This window comes from Gymnoscopelus braueri (genome assembly GCF_963280865.1).
Source record: "Gymnoscopelus braueri genome assembly, chromosome: 8".
NCBI classification, from domain to species: domain Eukaryota; kingdom Metazoa; phylum Chordata; class Actinopteri; order Myctophiformes; family Myctophidae; genus Gymnoscopelus; species Gymnoscopelus braueri.
The window spans coordinates 12206938-12225249 of NC_137609.1; the positions used below are offsets into that span (position 1 = coordinate 12206938).

The 18312-nt window shown below is 42.6% G+C and overlaps 2 long non-coding RNA genes across 2 annotated transcripts; both read left to right on the top strand.

Moving 5' to 3' along the window:
• Positions 1 to 13310: 13310 nt before the first annotated feature.
• Positions 13311 to 15185, top strand: LOC308090487. Its single transcript, XR_013933624.1, has 4 exons — positions 13311 to 13403; positions 14394 to 14472; positions 14678 to 14754; positions 15071 to 15185. It is a non-coding gene; the product is annotated as an uncharacterized lncRNA (long non-coding RNA).
• Positions 15186 to 16457: 1272 nt separating this feature from the next.
• On the top strand, positions 16458 to 18081 carry LOC308090488. The gene is made up of 4 exons (XR_013933625.1): positions 16458 to 16620; positions 16912 to 16990; positions 17079 to 17187; positions 17963 to 18081. It is a non-coding gene; the product is annotated as an uncharacterized lncRNA (long non-coding RNA).
• Positions 18082 to 18312: the final 231 nt, after the last annotated feature.

An 18312-nucleotide genomic window follows, 5' to 3' on the forward strand; every position in this document is an offset into this window, starting at 1 on the left:
GTCAAGTCTAGAACAGATAAAAGCATGCATGACCTTTTCTAAGCCCACAGAGAAAAGGAATGACCTGATCTTAGTTAGCTGCTGCAGTTGGTCAAAGCCACACTGCAGTACTTTGGTAACCTACTTTATGTCTGTGATTGATACAAAACAGTGGTGGACAACAGATGAATATAGAACACCAACAAGTTCCTGGGACTACGCACAAACAATAATAAACTGGACTGGAGCGACAACTCTATACCAGTAGTTCTCAACCAGTGGTCCGGGGACCACCAGTGGTCCTTGGGAGGGTACCAGGGGGTCCCCAGCGAAATTAGTTAACATAGCGTCACAATCATTTTAACCACTTAGCTTTGGCTATTCAAAAATAGCAGATATACAAGCTTGTAGATCTGTTCTTTTTGAAAAATCTTGAAAGTGTGTGCATATCTTTGAATATATATACATTTTTAAGCGAACGTTTTTAACTCAAATCTTTGCTTCTGGGGGTCCCTTGAACAAAACATTTTGAAATGGGGGTCCGCGCCCGAATGTATATCAATTTAGGGGTCCTTGGTGTAGCCCCTAGAGGGAGGCAGAGAAAGTGATCTCATAATAGACACAGGTATTTAAGGCCTTCTGAACAGGCAGCTAACAGGGCAGTAATCTGTGGGTCCTCAACACTGCCGGTTGCATGTTGAGAGGAGGAGGTTTGAGTGCTGACCTGTTAACTTGGTAAGCCTGTTTGTTTTGGTTTGTTTTTTGTATCCTCGCTTTTATTGTTGTATTTTATATGATCTACAATGAATGTTTTTATATCATCAGGTCTTTGATACTCAGTGTTGGTGCTTTGTGGTGCCTGTCCAGTGTTCAGCAATTGTTTGGGGTGTGGCCTAGTCTCTGTGAAATAGGCATTTAACCCTTTAAACTGGAGATATGTGAGTATCAGATTATGTATGTGCAAAGGAGAACAAATGTCTATGTAGGTTTTGTTGTTTATGATTTTGTATGACATTTTGGTTTAACCTATATATCTGATGTCATTGTATAACAGGTGCAGACAGGGGAGCGTGATATGTGGAAACATTTAGAGGCTTCTGATGTGTGTGTATATAATAAGAGCTAAGGTAATCCTTTTATTGGTTTGCCCAATGTATCTCAGGTGACATTTTGTAGCTGAGTGCATATTGTGTTTATGTATTACATGCTTTGTGCATATTGTAAAATGTCTGCTTTGTCATTGATCTGTAGGTCCATGTGGAACAAGCGGCACACTAGGGACCGCTGTTCCTTTTCCCTTTGTTTGATTTATGTTTGATTTACTTTACTACTTGTACCAGTCTTCCCGTTATATTTGCTTAAACACTTTTAACCATTTCTATATATGCACATAAATGAAAGTACCATTTTGTAAGCTTTTCTATAATAAAATAATTGCTATTTTTATACCCTACACTCTGGTCTGCCTTACATTTATGTAGCGGGGTAACATTTGGCGTTGTCGGCAGGACTTATATAGGTACATATAGTGTTTTGAGAGCAATATAGTGTGGGAGACTGTTTTAGTGTTTTGTGAAGGGGAAAGGGACAGCGGTTGAAGAGGACCACGCCTTGCTGAGGACAAGATTGACCGACTGCCACTGCATCCAAACCAGTCATGTCACAGGAAGAGGAACTGGCGAGGCTCAGGGATGAGCTAGAACGGCTGAAATTGGAAAATCAAAGACTCAAAGAACCACCTGACCGAGGTAATGGGGCTCATAGTGAGGGTAGCCAACGAAGGGAAGTGGTGTATATCCCTTGTGAACGAAAATGCGCATATTTTTCTGGTGGACCTGGGTCCTTGTCCATTGAAGACTGGTTGGAGGAGGTAGATTGTTGCACAAGGGCTCGTCATATGTCTGAAGTCGACAAAGCACTATTTATGTATGATCATTTGGAGGGGAAGGCTCGATTGGAAATAAAATACAGGTCAGGTGAAGTGTGGGAAGACTCCAGTGTAATGATTATTGTACTGACAGAAATATATTCTTGTTCACATTCCTATGTCGTGTTACTACAGCAATTCTTTAACCGCAGACAGATGGAAAATGAATCATTGCAAGCTTTTTCATTGGGGCTGTTATCTATAATGGACAAAATACAAATGCGTAACCCTACTGCTATGTCTACTCCTGATACTGTGTTAAGGGACCAGTTTTGTGAAGGGGTGCATGACGATATACTCCGTAGAGAGCTGAAAAGACTGGTGCGACATACTCCTAGGATGTCACTCTTTGACCTGCGAAGGGAGGCCATGTGTTGGGTGACGGAAGGGCAGCCTCAAAGGCACGGGTATAATTGTTGCACACCCAAGCCTCATGAAACACAGGTCAGTGCAGCTAGTGAGGGGCCCACTTTTAATCAAGCTGAGATTGTCGAACTCAAGGACATTTTAAGAAAGCAGCAGGCACAATTTGATATGATTTTTTCAACCTTACAGAAACAGAGTGTGTACACAAGTGGGGTGCAGAGACCTGGGCAAGTTGACAGGTATTCTTCAGAGGAGCTGCCCCTTAATTTTCCGTGTAATCAATCAGGACATGTAGCTTATCTGTGTGACACTAATGACCAAGGTAGCCAAGCTACACCAGACTGTGACACTGCGCCCAAAGTTATGAGCCAGTGGTGTCGAGACCTGAGTACCAGTTGTCACAGACCCAGGTGGAGGCACATACAATGGAGAAAAGCAGAGAGGAGCGGCAGATGAGAGGGGGCCTTCTGGAGAGTGAGGTGTCGGAGTTGAGCCACCGCAACAAGGATCTCATCAGTAAGGCCCAGACCCTCAAAGAGGAGATGGACATCCTCAGGCACTCATCAGACCCGGTGAGCTGGCTGGGGGAGACTTGCAACCAGAAGCTGGATGACCTGGGAGATCTACACCGGCAAGTGCACCTCCTGGAGGAGCGCAACACTGTCTATAGACAGCGCATGGGTGAGCTGGAGGAGGAGCTATGCAGGGCAAACGTTGTGCACAGCCAGTTGGATGTCTGCAAGAGACGGGTGCACGACCTCCACACCAAGCATGCTGCAGAGGCCAGGAAAGCTGAAAAGTGGCAGTTAAAGTGTAAGAACCTTCATGACCAGCACCACATTCTAGTCGAGGAGAAAGAACATTGGATCTCGGAGAAAGAGGCACTCCAGGCGACCAATGACGAGCTGAGGTGGGGACAAGACCAACAGCAGGTGTCAGAGCTGCAAGCCCAGGTGGAGGAGCTCCAGAGGGCTCTACAGGATCAAGACAGCAAGACAGACGATGCCATCTCATTTCTGTTGAAGAAAACACTGGAGGGGCACTTGGAGAAGCGGCACAAGATTCACTCCATTTTCCAGAATGAGAAAGAGGTCCTTGATGACCTCAGATGCAAAGCAGACGGCCCTCGAATCCTTATCATCTCCCCTGGTCAGTGGAACCAAGGCTGGCACCACTTACAGAGTAAGAGTATGACAATGGGGAGGTCCTGTAGAAGTGGGTAATGGTCCTAATCCTCTCTTTATTTGGTATTGAATCGTCGGGACGACGATTCACTTTTGAGGGGGGTAGAATGTAGCCCCTAGAGGGAGGCAGAGAAAGTGATCTCATAATAGACACAGGTATTTAAGGCCTTCTGAACAGGCAGCTAACAGGGCAGTAATCTGTGGGTCCTCAACACTGCCGGTTGCATGTTGAGAGGAGGAGGTTTGAGTGCTGACCTGTTAACTTGGTAAGCCTGTTTGTTTTGGTTTGTTTTTTGTATCCTCGCTTTTATTGTTGTATTTTATATGATCTACAATGAATGTTTTTATATCATCAGGTCTTTGATACTCAGTGTTGGTGCTTTGTGGTGCCTGTCCAGTGTTCAGCAATTGTTTGGGGTGTGGCCTAGTCTCTGTGAAATAGGCATTTAACCCTTTAAACTGGAGATATGTGAGTATCAGATTATGTATGTGCAAAGGAGAACAAATGTCTATGTAGGTTTTGTTGTTTATGATTTTGTATGACATTTTGGTTTAACCTATATATCTGATGTCATTGTATAACAGGTGCAGACAGGGGAGCGTGATATGTGGAAACATTTAGAGGCTTCTGATGTGTGTGTATATAATAAGAGCTAAGGTAATCCTTTTATTGGTTTGCCCAATGTATCTCAGGTGACATTTTGTAGCTGAGTGCATATTGTGTTTATGTATTACATGCTTTGTGCATATTGTAAAATGTCTGCTTTGTCATTGATCTGTAGGTCCATGTGGAACAAGCGGCACACTAGGGACCGCTGTTCCTTTTCCCTTTGTTTGATTTATGTTTGATTTACTTTACTACTTGTACCAGTCTTCCCGTTATATTTGCTTAAACACTTTTAACCATTTCTATATATGCACATAAATGAAAGTACCATTTTGTAAGCTTTTCTATAATAAAATAATTGCTATTTTTATACCCTACACTCTGGTCTGCCTTACATTTATGTAGCGGGGTAACATTTGGCGTTGTCGGCAGGACTTATATAGGTACATATAGTGTTTTGAGAGCAATATAGTGTGGGAGACTGTTTTAGTGTTTTGTGAAGGGGAAAGGGACAGCGGTTGAAGAGGACCACGCCTTGCTGAGGACAAGATTGACCGACTGCCACTGCATCCAAACCAGTCATGTCACAGGAAGAGGAACTGGCGAGGCTCAGGGATGAGCTAGAACGGCTGAAATTGGAAAATCAAAGACTCAAAGAACCACCTGACCGAGGTAATGGGGCTCATAGTGAGGGTAGCCAACGAAGGGAAGTGGTGTATATCCCTTGTGAACGAAAATGCGCATATTTTTCTGGTGGACCTGGGTCCTTGTCCATTGAAGACTGGTTGGAGGAGGTAGATTGTTGCACAAGGGCTCGTCATATGTCTGAAGTCGACAAAGCACTATTTATGTATGATCATTTGGAGGGGAAGGCTCGATTGGAAATAAAATACAGGTCAGGTGAAGTGTGGGAAGACTCCAGTGTAATGATTATTGTACTGACAGAAATATATTCTTGTTCACATTCCTATGTCGTGTTACTACAGCAATTCTTTAACCGCAGACAGATGGAAAATGAATCATTGCAAGCTTTTTCATTGGGGCTGTTATCTATAATGGACAAAATACAAATGCGTAACCCTACTGCTATGTCTACTCCTGATACTGTGTTAAGGGACCAGTTTTGTGAAGGGGTGCATGACGATATACTCCGTAGAGAGCTGAAAAGACTGGTGCGACATACTCCTAGGATGTCACTCTTTGACCTGCGAAGGGAGGCCATGTGTTGGGTGACGGAAGGGCAGCCTCAAAGGCACGGGTATAATTGTTGCACACCCAAGCCTCATGAAACACAGGTCAGTGCAGCTAGTGAGGGGCCCACTTTTAATCAAGCTGAGATTGTCGAACTCAAGGACATTTTAAGAAAGCAGCAGGCACAATTTGATATGATTTTTTCAACCTTACAGAAACAGAGTGTGTACACAAGTGGGGTGCAGAGACCTGGGCAAGTTGACAGGTATTCTTCAGAGGAGCTGCCCCTTAATTTTCCGTGTAATCAATCAGGACATGTAGCTTATCTGTGTGACACTAATGACCAAGGTAGCCAAGCTACACCAGACTGTGACACTGCGCCCAAAGTTATGAGCCAGTGGTGTCGAGACCTGAGTACCAGTTGTCACAGACCCAGGTGGAGGCACATACAATGGAGAAAAGCAGAGAGGAGCGGCAGATGAGAGGGGGCCTTCTGGAGAGTGAGGTGTCGGAGTTGAGCCACCGCAACAAGGATCTCATCAGTAAGGCCCAGACCCTCAAAGAGGAGATGGACATCCTCAGGCACTCATCAGACCCGGTGAGCTGGCTGGGGGAGACTTGCAACCAGAAGCTGGATGACCTGGGAGATCTACACCGGCAAGTGCACCTCCTGGAGGAGCGCAACACTGTCTATAGACAGCGCATGGGTGAGCTGGAGGAGGAGCTATGCAGGGCAAACGTTGTGCACAGCCAGTTGGATGTCTGCAAGAGACGGGTGCACGACCTCCACACCAAGCATGCTGCAGAGGCCAGGAAAGCTGAAAAGTGGCAGTTAAAGTGTAAGAACCTTCATGACCAGCACCACATTCTAGTCGAGGAGAAAGAACATTGGATCTCGGAGAAAGAGGCACTCCAGGCGACCAATGACGAGCTGAGGTGGGGACAAGACCAACAGCAGGTGTCAGAGCTGCAAGCCCAGGTGGAGGAGCTCCAGAGGGCTCTACAGGATCAAGACAGCAAGACAGACGATGCCATCTCATTTCTGTTGAAGAAAACACTGGAGGGGCACTTGGAGAAGCGGCACAAGATTCACTCCATTTTCCAGAATGAGAAAGAGGTCCTTGATGACCTCAGATGCAAAGCAGACGGCCCTCGAATCCTTATCATCTCCCCTGGTCAGTGGAACCAAGGCTGGCACCACTTACAGAGTAAGAGTATGACAATGGGGAGGTCCTGTAGAAGTGGGTAATGGTCCTAATCCTCTCTTTATTTGGTATTGAATCGTCGGGACGACGATTCACTTTTGAGGGGGGTAGAATGTAGCCCCTAGAGGGAGGCAGAGAAAGTGATCTCATAATAGACACAGGTATTTAAGGCCTTCTGAACAGGCAGCTAACAGGGCAGTAATCTGTGGGTCCTCAACACTGCCGGTTGCATGTTGAGAGGAGGAGGTTTGAGTGCTGACCTGTTAACTTGGTAAGCCTGTTTGTTTTGGTTTGTTTTTTGTATCCTCGCTTTTATTGTTGTATTTTATATGATCTACAATGAATGTTTTTATATCATCAGGTCTTTGATACTCAGTGTTGGTGCTTTGTGGTGCCTGTCCAGTGTTCAGCAATTGTTTGGGGTGTGGCCTAGTCTCTGTGAAATAGGCATTTAACCCTTTAAACTGGAGATATGTGAGTATCAGATTATGTATGTGCAAAGGAGAACAAATGTCTATGTAGGTTTTGTTGTTTATGATTTTGTATGACATTTTGGTTTAACCTATATATCTGATGTCATTGTATAACAGGTGCAGACAGGGGAGCGTGATATGTGGAAACATTTAGAGGCTTCTGATGTGTGTGTATATAATAAGAGCTAAGGTAATCCTTTTATTGGTTTGCCCAATGTATCTCAGGTGACATTTTGTAGCTGAGTGCATATTGTGTTTATGTATTACATGCTTTGTGCATATTGTAAAATGTCTGCTTTGTCATTGATCTGTAGGTCCATGTGGAACAAGCGGCACACTAGGGACCGCTGTTCCTTTTCCCTTTGTTTGATTTATGTTTGATTTACTTTACTACTTGTACCAGTCTTCCCGTTATATTTGCTTAAACACTTTTAACCATTTCTATATATGCACATAAATGAAAGTACCATTTTGTAAGCTTTTCTATAATAAAATAATTGCTATTTTTATACCCTACACTCTGGTCTGCCTTACATTTATGTAGCGGGGTAACATTGGCATGAAAAAGGTTGAAAACCACTGCTCTATACAATAAGGGCAGAGCAAGTAGTTCTTGCTCAGATCGTGTTCTACCAGTAGTAGCCACTGTCCTCTTCTTTGCCTTTGACTGTTGGTGGGCATCAACACAAGGGATGCAAAAAAACAACACCACCACGCTGGTGAGCGCGGCTAAAACTGTCCTCGTGGTTGAACTGGACAATCTGGAGGTGGTGGAAGGGAGGATGAGGAGGAAACTGGATGATATAGTGATGAATCCCTCCCTTCCCCTCTATGATATGCTGGCAGGGATGAGGAGCACCTCCAGTCCTTTGTGCCGGTTGTCACCAGTGGTGTAAAGTAACTACAAGTAAGTACATTTACTCAAGTTACTGTACTTAAGTACACTTTTGAGGATTTCTTACTTTACTGGAGTATTTCCCATTTTCAATACTTTTACTTCTACTCCACTACTTCTCAAAGGCAAATATTGTACTTTTACTCCACTAACATTAATTTGACAGGTTTAGTTACTAGTTACTTTGCGGATTTAGATTATTATAACAAAACACACATTAACCACAGCCCTATATATATTTTGGCCATTTGAAAATAGCCGATCTACAAGCTCATGCATCGCATTGTGAGCTTGTAGATCTGCTATTTTCAAAAGATTTGTATACATTATGAACTTGTGAAATAGGACATTCATTCTGCACAATGAGTAAGATACTTTTACATTTGGTACTTGAAGTATATTTCTATGCCAATAGTGATGTACTTTTACTCAAGTAAATTTACCGGACTATTACTTGTAACAGAGTATTTCTACACTGCAGTATTGATACTTTTACTTAAGTAAAAGATGGCAGGGGGCACGGTGGCGCCTGCAGTAACTTCTTTGTCTCTTCTGGGCAGCCAATCACGGTCCTGCATTCACTGCTTGTGGTCCTTAATTCTCTGCTTGGGCGGCGAATCGCGGTCCTCCATTCACTGCTTGGGCGAACAATCACGGTCCTGCATTCACTGCACGAGCAGCGGCCAATCACGGTCCTGGATTTATTGTTTCACTGACCAGTTAAATCTTTCCCCCAACTCTCGGACCCGCCCCCGTCATTCACTGCTTGAGCAGCGGCCAATCTCGGTCCTGGATTTACTGTTTCACTGACCAGTTAAATCTTTCCCCCAACTCCCAGACCCCTCCCCCATTCCTAGATGAGGAAGAAGGAGGAGCAGGAAACAGCAAGGATTACAGCAAGGATTAAATGAAAATAAAGGTTGATTTGATTGATTTTTACACTTTGTCAGCTTGTTCTTTTGTCTTTCTATGGTATGTCATGATCTAGTAATTGTATTAGTTTTTTTTACATGACCCGCACGTCCATTTGGAAATTAGTTGGCTGTTCATTGCAAGAGGAAGTTACAATATTTTCTAATTTGATTAGCTTACTGCCTTTTTAGTTTTCATTGTCCAGCTCCTGCACCAGATCTGACAAAATACACGTGGGCCTCCTTTCTTTAATATCCAATTTGATCGACTGATCTGATCATAATGCATAATGTTACAGCCAATACCTTTAATTATGTTGATGGACTGGCGTTATTATCTTAGTAGTTTGATTAAAACACTGGTTGAAACATCACCCCTGCAATTTCAAAGTACCCAAGCTGTGCTCCAGTATTTTATTTATTGTGGGTAATCTATTTGAGAACAGCAAAACCAATCATGTATGAGTTTATAGCCCTGAAACATGACTGTCATATCGTGACCGTCATGGATGAACTTCAACCTGGTATTTAAAAGTTCTCCCTTTTTGGTCCGTAGTACTACTACTACTAAACGTTCATATTCCAAATATAAAGTTCTTACCCCATGGCTACGGATTTTACAATTATGTACATAAATAAAACACTTAAAGTCCTGCAGCTTGCAGTCTCTGTGGCGCAATTGGCTTGCGCGCTCGTCTGTTAACCGAGAGGATGGTGGTTCAAGCCCACCCAGGGACGGCACAGTGGACGTATTGCAATAGTAGCTTTTATACTGGCAGGCCAGGAGCATGCGCCAACAGCACTGCACTCGTAGAATGTTTGGGGGTAGGGTTAGCTCTGTGTTTGCAGTTTCCCCCAACACCAGCTTTCTGCCACAGCAGAGGTCAACTTGTGCTTGGTGTAATTTCAGAGACAACGCTGCTTCTGTTGTTTGTCTATCAGGTGCATAGCATCGAGCTACAAAGCTTAGTGAGGTGAGCTTTTAATGATTCAATATGCTTTGTTTTACTCTCTGAATTTAACCAAACTGCTTGCAAACACTGGCGCTGTGGCTTAGTTGGTTAAAGTGCCTGTTTAGTAAACAGGAGATCCTGGGTTCAACTCCCAGCAGCGCCTGGTAGCCTATCCTTTCGGTCATTCAATATTATCAGGCATATAGGTCATTTTTTTATGAAGCGAGGCTCCACCCACTGGCGGTTGTGGCTCTGTGGCGCAATGGATAGCGCATTGGACTTCTAGGCATGTCGAAAGAGATATTCAAAGGATGTGGGTTCGAGTCCCACCAGAGTCGTTAGTACGTGTATGTAGGCTCCCGTGTTTTCAAAATATTTTCGAACAAAAGCCTAAACCACTTTTTCCTACAGGGCTGTACCAAACTAGACATGAAAAAAGAAAAAAACTCTTGCAGTCCTGCGTTGGTTAAAGTGCCTGTTTAGTAAACAGGAGATCCTGGGTTCAACTCCCAGCAGCGCCTGGTAGCCTATCCTTTCGGTCATTCAATATTATCAGGCATATAGGTCATTTTTTAATGAAGCGAGGCTCCACCCACTGGCACCTTTAAGGGTGTGGCTCTGTGGCGCAATGGATAGCGCATTGGACTTCTAGGCATGTCGAAAGAGATATTCAAAGGCTGTGGGTTCGAGTCCCACCAGAGTCGTTAGCACTTGTATGTAGGCTCCCGTGTTTTCAAAATATTTTCGAACAAAAGCCTAAACCACTTTTTCCTACAGGGCTGTACCAAACTAGACATGAAAAAAGAAAAAAACCCTTGCAGTCCTTCAGCTTGCAGTCTCTGTGGCGCAATTGGCTAGCGCGCTCGGCTGTTAACCGAGAGGATGGTGGTTCGAGCCCACCCAGCGACGGCACAGCGGACGTATTGCAATAATAGCCCAAATAGTGGCAGGCTGGGAGCATGCGCCGACAGCACTGCACTCGTAGAATGTTTGGGGGTAGGGTTAGCTCTGAGTCTGCAGTTTCCCCCTACACCAGCTTTCTGCCACAGCAGAGGTCAACTTGTGCTTGGTGTAATTTCAGAGACAACGCTGCTTCTGTTGTTTGTCTATCAGGTGCATAGCATCGAGCTACAAAGCTTAGTGAGGTGAGCCTTTAAGGATTCAATATGCTTTGTTTTACTCTCTGCATTTAACCAAACTGCTTTTTAACGCTGGCGCTGTGGCTTAGTTGGTTAAAGTGCCTGTTTAGTAAACAGGAGATCCTGGGTTCAACTCCCAGCAGCGCCTGGTAGCCTATCCTTTCGGTCATTCAATATTATCAGGCATATAGGTAATTTTTTAATGAAGCGAGGCTCCACCTAGTGGCGCCTTTAAGGGTGTGGCTCTGTGGCGCTTGCAGTAACTTCTTTGTCTCTTCTGGGCAGCCAATCACGGTCCTGCATTCACTGCTTGTGGTCCTTAATTCTCTGCTGGATTTACTGTTTCACTGGCCCCCGTCATTCACTGCTTGAGCAGCGGCCAATCTCGGTCCTGGATTTATTGTTTCACTGACCAGTTAAATCTTTCCCCCAACTCCCAGACCCCATTCCTAGATGAGGAAGAAGGAGGAGCATGATGAAACAGCACAGAAAGGATTAAATAAAAATAAAGATTGATTTGATTGATTTTTTACACTTTGTCAGCTTGTTCTTTTGTCATTCCATGGTACATCATGATCTAGTAATTGTATTCGTTTTTTTTACATAACCTGCAGTCCATTTGGAAATTAGTTGGCTGTTCATTGCAAGAGGAAGTTACAATCTTTTCTATTTTGATTAGCTTACTGCCTTCAAAGTAGTAAGTAGCCTACCCAGGCTGTGCTCCAGTATTTTATTTATTGTGGGTAATCTATTTGAGAACAGCGAAACTGATCATGTATGACTCGAGTTTATAGCCCTGAAACATGACTGTCATATCGTGACCGTCATGGATGAGCTTCAACTTGGTATTTAAACGTTCTCCCTTTTTGGTCCGTACATCTACATGAACGTTCATATTCCAAATATAAAGTGCTTACCCCATGGCTACAGATTTTACAATTATGTACGTTTCCTCAGAAGTACCCGAATATTCTGAATTGTTAAATAAAAAGCATTTTAATCCGATTGGTGGCCATTTTCCCCGTATTTTCTTCATGCTTTCAACTACGTGACCCTATCGGCTGGGAGGTGTATTGCACTCTGATACATTATAACTCTATGAGAAAATGGCCACCGATCGGATATTTTAATCCGATCGGTGGCTTTTTATTGAACAATACGGAAAATACGGGTACTTATTGAGGGCCGTACATAATTGTAACATGTGTGGCCATGAGCTAAGCACTTTATTTACGTGTATTTTGAACGTGTATATAGATGTATGGAGCAAAAAGGGAGAAAGTGCAAACACCAGGTTGAAGTTCATCCATGACGGTAACAGACGACCGTCATATGATCCATGGCTGGCGTTTGTTTTCCAAGTATTTCCAATGTTCAGTACTTTTACTTCTACTCCACTAAATCTGATCTCAGAGGCAAATATTATACTTGTACTCCACTACAATTATTTGAAAACTTAAGTTAAGTTGTAGATTTGGAATATTATTACAGAACATACGTACCACTGACAGATGGAAAGTCTAACGACATAAAAGGAGAGGACCTGTTTGCTGAGCTGCGCATACTATGCGTAACGGTTCCCGAGGGAGCGAAGACTGCGCTGGAAACACTGCAGTTTCTCAACAAGAGGAACGGGACATTCCCTAACTGCGAAGTTACCCTTCGGATTATACTGACAATCCCTGTCACAGTTGCATCTGGGGAGCGCAGTTTCTCCAAATTAAAACTGATAAAGAACTATTTACGCACTAAATGTCCCAGGAGAGACTGTGTGGACTTGCCATCCTTGCAATTGAACAGGACGTTGTATCTACACTGGATTATAAAGACATTATTTCTGAATTTGCTGCATGGAAAGCCCGGAGGAGGAACATCCTCTAATTCTCTGGTGCTTGTGTATAACGTCTAACGTCTAGTGCTTACTGACTGACTGTTGAACTTGTCAATTCTGTGAAGTGGGTAGTATATACGTCACTGGGATTTCCCAGTGTGACTGTGTGCCCCTCCCCGAGGCACATATACTCCCCCCCCCCCCCCCCCCCCACCAGCTGTTATTGTTTAGCCTATATTTGGGAATGCGTTGTCGATGCTTTAAATTATGGGGGATTTTGTTTTGTGTGGAATCACATTATGTGCTGATTGTGCTCATTATTGCGTGTGAACAATTTTGTAATAAACAGCCATTACTAAAACTGTCATGTCATGTGAAGGCTTCATAATCCAACGTGTGTGTGTGTAGCAGCAGGCTATATATATATATATATATATATATATATATATAAAATATATATAATAATATATATTATAAAATACACACTGTATTGTGTGGAGTGTCGCCGTCGGGTTAGACAGGTAAGCTCCCCATGGCCATGGGCATATAATTCAGCACCAAGGACAGCGCAAATTCATGGTATAGTTTACAAATTAATTAATTGGGGGGTTTTACAATAGGCGTAATTCACGTGACGTCAGTTCACTTCCGGGTTTAGTGTTAGTGGTGATGTACTGGGATTTCTCCGTCAGGCTAAACAGTGTGTCTCCAGAACAAAGCCAGCAACTATTCGTGTTTTATGGTAAAGTAAATTCTACTACTGTTTTCTGTTTTATCATCTTGTTTTCTTGATAGAACTATCGTTTTTTTACATTTTAAAATTCGGAAATTGCCTTAGATTGGGTTGAGAATGTATGCTAGCAATGCTAATAATATTAGCCCTGCTGTCTGCCTGCCTGTGTAACACTTTTTTTTATTATTTTCTTTTTTTATAAATGATGAAGTGGCGATGCCAGGGTGTAGGTTTTGTTTTAAAACTACAATGTATTTGTAATCAGATATAACATTAGTGTATATCCATTATAACCCAGTGTGTTATCCTTTGTATCTCACTGTGTGTGTACATATAGCTATAACCAAATGAACCCGACGTATTTTCAGTGGTGGAAAGTAACTAAGTACATCTACCCAAGTACTGTACTTTTATTTTATTATTTTTTTAATTATTTGAAAACTTTATTAACTAGTTACTTTGCAGATTTTGATGATTATTACAAAACATACATTAACCACATTCCACCTTAATACTTCTACAAGCTTGTGAGCTTGTAGATCTGCTATGGGACATTCTGCATAATGAGTATACTTTCTACTTTTGGTACTTTTTAAGTACATTTTGATACCAATACTGTACTTTTACTCAAGTACATTTTGAATTCCAGACTTTTACTTGTAACAGTGTTTCTACATTGCAGTATTGATACTTTTACTTAAGTAAAAGAATTGCGTACTTTTCCACCACTGCATGTTTTAACATCCCTGTGAAATAAGAGATGATTAGGAAATAACCTGACTTGATGCATTTCATGTTTACATGCAGATCTGAGAAGTTGAATGATAGACAAGTAGAGTATTTTATCAGGCGACACTATGGAAATGATATTGCATGATTTCAAAGCCTAGCTCTCATGAAATAATTTGTGAAGTTGCCAGAGCACTTATGCTCAGCTAAGGTTTTCGTTGTACACCTGCAACAACTGATTATTTACAACTGATTACTCCTTCCTTCAAGGTACCGGGCAGGACTGCATGACAGTGGTGTGTCCTCCTCCCTGAGCCAAGACAAGGTTTAACCTACCTCAACTATACAGGTATATGAATTGTTTGATTAACTGATAGATTGATAGTCAGATATTTTTTGAGGCGACACTATGGAAATGATATTGCATGATTTCATAGCCTAGCTTTCATGAAATAATAATTTGTGAAGTTGCCAGAGCACGTATGGTCAGCTGAGGTTTCCGTTGTACACCTGCAACAACTGATTATTTACAACTGATTACTCCTTCCTTCAAGGCACCGGGCAGGACTGCATGGCAGTCGTGTCGTCCTCCCTGAGCCAAGTCTGAACTTGACCTACCTCAACTATACTGGTATATGAATTCTTTGATTAACCACTAATAAGGTACATGAATCCTCAGTGGATACTGGATATCGATAATTTTTTATCATGTTTCTAAAAATGTATAGTCATTCACCATACTGACTCTTAATCTCCTGATTGATTACGTTATTAACATTTAGAAAAAGGTACAGTGGTACGATTATACAGTGAAGCTAAAAGGATAACACAAAAAAGCCCAGAGGACTTGTTTCCATTGCTGCCATTGTATCACTGGAAAGATTGTTCTCAAAATCTTAATCTAAACCATTTCCATGCAGATCATTATTGTTGCTATTTCTTTTCAGATTATGGAATTCACCAAGTCCCTATCACATCTGCCGCAAATGAGGTTCAATGATGTTGAACGACTTGTTGCCAAGTTTTCCCATACACCAGGTTCCAAACAGGAAAAAGGCTACAAGTTCTACTTCGTTTTCCAAAATAAAAACATTGCATATAGCATACCATATTATTGATCAGGTTACTGTAGCACCACCTGCAAACTAACACCTTTCCATACTACTGGGGTAGTGGTTCTGAAATGTATAGGCCTACATATTAAGCCGTGGACCCCCATCTGAATAGGTTTTGTGCCAGGGACGCTGCAGAAGAGAAGATTTGTGTAAAAGTTTTTCATAATAATTCTTAAGATTGTAAGTACATATTTGAAGATAGCAGATCTACAAGCTCACGGCGCTGAGCTTTATAGTGGTTAAACTGATTTTGATACTATATTCATTAATTTTGCTGGCGACCCCACTTTGAAAACCACTGAGCTATAGACGAATCCACAGACGCGCTGTCTGCAGGCCGTCATAACTGCTGTGTCAAGCGGCTGCCGCTCCGCGACACTGCAGTTATGACGTGTCTGTGGAATCGTCTATAGAATATGTATCATAAAATATAAGTCAGTAATATGCCTGGTTAATCTTGCACACTTCTTCCCAAACAATGGAACACAGTCTCTAATGTAGTTGATCATGGTGTGGCGGTGAGAGGACGATGTTACCGGTCAATGAAGAAAAATAAGGAAGCTCACTACCTACAGGTTTCTCAGATTGTTAACCTGCAGATGGTTTTCCTGCAGATGGTTTTCCTGCAGATGGTTTTCCTGCAGATGGTTTTCCTGCAGTTGGTTTTCCTGCAGATGTAGTTCCCTGCGTTTGCAGATGTTTTTCCTGCAGTTTCCTGCGATTGCAGATGAGACTTTGCAGTGTTCCCACAATGTTGCATGTACTTCAGTGTGTTTCTCAGTCTGTCAATGATTTGTGTAGCTTAACTCCCCAAAACAACTTCATACATATAAGACATATATTTAAAAACATTAGTGTCTTTTTTTGGTGGACAAATAAAAGACTGAGAAAGATTCTGTGAGATCCAAATATATTCATTGGGCCCAGACAGCCGGCACCTACAGTAGGCTGCTAATGCCGCCTGACAGCGTATCGCAGGTTCGACTCCCGATCCCGACGACCTTTGCTGCGTGTCACTCCCCATCTCTCTCTCCCCATTTCCTGTCAGTCTACTGTACCTATCAATAAAGGCAGAAAAAGCCACAAAAGATACTATTGTTCACCATTGTCTATTATAGTTATGATGTGGACACTGGCATCCACTTGAGATTGAACTTTTTTTTGTGCTTGGTGTGAAAGGCCCTTATATACGGTATACACTCAACTTTTGATGTGTAAATGTAACGTGCACAGCAACAACACTCATTGTTATTTCCCTATTAACAGGTGACACTTTCGCAAAAGGTTCCTGTGGAACTGGAAAGCACGTCATGCTCTTGCGCTGCGGGCAAGGCACTATGTAACCACATAGTGGCACTGCTTTTTCAAACGGCACACTACAGGTACGTCCCAAAAAGTTCATTAAAAAAGTGAAACTTTCATATATTCTAGGTTCATTACACATAAAGTGAAATATTATATGACATGAATGAATGAATAAATATAGGGAAAAAACGTTTCAACAATATAATTTTTTTTGGGATGCCAGCACACAGAGGAAGGCTTGACGCAGAAGACCTTGGGGTGCTGGCTATTTTTCACATTTTATGAGTCTTTTTGAGCTGTGCACCTGGCAAGTTGTATCTAAAATGTACTGAGTGCTTGTTTTTCGTTTCTGTTATGTACCTGTATAGTACCCTAGGAGTCAAGTCTGTGCCATTGCCTCTGGCATGCACCAGCTCCCTGCAAAACTGGCACCGGCCACGTACACAGGTCAGATATGGATTTTTGTTTGATGTTGAACAAGTTCAACCGTTTGTATTGTCTTGTCTATTCATTATTCAACATTATTATATTATAGGGTATTGCACCAGAGGCGACAAATGACATGGAGGTGCGGAAACCAGTGCGAAGGACAAAAGACAGTGTCAGGACCGGTGTGAAGTGCACACTGTACAGAGCATATGCTGGTGAGTATGAGAATGAGCTCCCACCTGTACAATAATTCTAATGCATTTCTAACATACATTAAATATACCTTTCTTTAGGAATTTATGATTTATTATTAGTACCAGGGTTTGGCGGAACCCTTTTTTATAAAATGCAATATTTCAGGGACAGTTTGCATGTAAATGAAGAAGAAAGGCCAGCACTCACAAACGAGTCTTTCTGAACTTTTTAGTCATAATATCAAGGCCTGTGCCATGATATATAATGACAAAGTTCAGGACTTGTTTGAGTGCTGGCCTTTCTCTTTATTTACATGGATTTCTGTTGAACCGTGCACCTGGTAAAAATAAAGGAAAAGTGTATTGGACTGAATTGTGCACGTTTTGTTTCCTCCTTTGGCAGTTTTCATTACAAACATGTACAGGGAGGTGATAACTTATAAGTGTAGGTGTCTGCTTTAGTGTAGCCTCGATCTCCAGACTTTTATTGTTTAGTTTTGCTAAAAAATAAAAGCCTGGACCATCGCGTCGGTGTACCCGGTATGAGGAAGTGTTCATTTCCCCAACCAACCAGAGTGCAGTGGGCGTCGCTCGTAATGTTGTGTTAACGGGGCGGGGGTTGACGGACAGATCGGTGAACCAATGGGATCAGGCGCAATCTCTCTCCGGCTCTATACACCCGTCCCTCTATACACGAAATCAGGAGCGTTGGGGCAGCCTAGCTTTAGTGTAAAAGAGCAGGTGTCATAATATTATGATAAATCTAAATTTGACCTCTCTCCCTTTTTTCTGTCAGGGCCACTTCCAGATACAGATGTCTTGGCGAGCGGGGAGAAATTAAAAGACCGGCGTCCACAACCCGGCATTTGTAAACTGCTCCATGGGCTTAAGGACCTTCAGATGGTCGATTCAAAATTTGGTCCAGTGCCATTTGGGTCTGTTCTGTCTTATCAGTGCCCTCCCGAAGTAAGCAGAGACATTATTAAACATCCTGGTGGCCCGGAGTTCCCTCTGTTGCCTGTAGATGGTTACGCCTATACCTGTACATCTTCAACAGCTTTTCAGCCCAGCTACAAGCAACAATGCCACTTGGACAGCTTACAGGTGTCAAGGGAGGTGTCTGCTTCTATTGAAACAGAAACCCGC